Here is a 312-nt window from a genome sequence, read left to right as displayed (position 1 = left end):
CATCACCGAGTAGGTGTTTAATTATGGACTAACAACTAAATAAAATAAAATAAAAAATCCTTACCGTATCTATCTCTTGTATTCACGTCAATGAATTCCCTCAACGTCCTATTCTTGCATTCCCTGCCATCTCCCCTGTTTATTACATTTGTTCTTCCTCCCTCTCCGCTTGGGCTAACCCCCCCTTTAAAGGAGGAAGGAGATTCGAACGGTGACTTCCGATTTCCTTCGTTTTCCCCTCTTCTCTCTTTCGCTGGGTACTCTTTCTCCTTTCTGAATATCATCTGTTCCCACTTTTTCGCTGCCACTCCC

This window comes from Penaeus monodon, chromosome 20, assembly GCF_015228065.2.
Source record: "Penaeus monodon isolate SGIC_2016 chromosome 20, NSTDA_Pmon_1, whole genome shotgun sequence".
Taxonomy (NCBI): Eukaryota; Metazoa; Arthropoda; class Malacostraca; order Decapoda; family Penaeidae; genus Penaeus; species Penaeus monodon.
Note: the sequence above shows the minus strand (reverse complement) of the source record.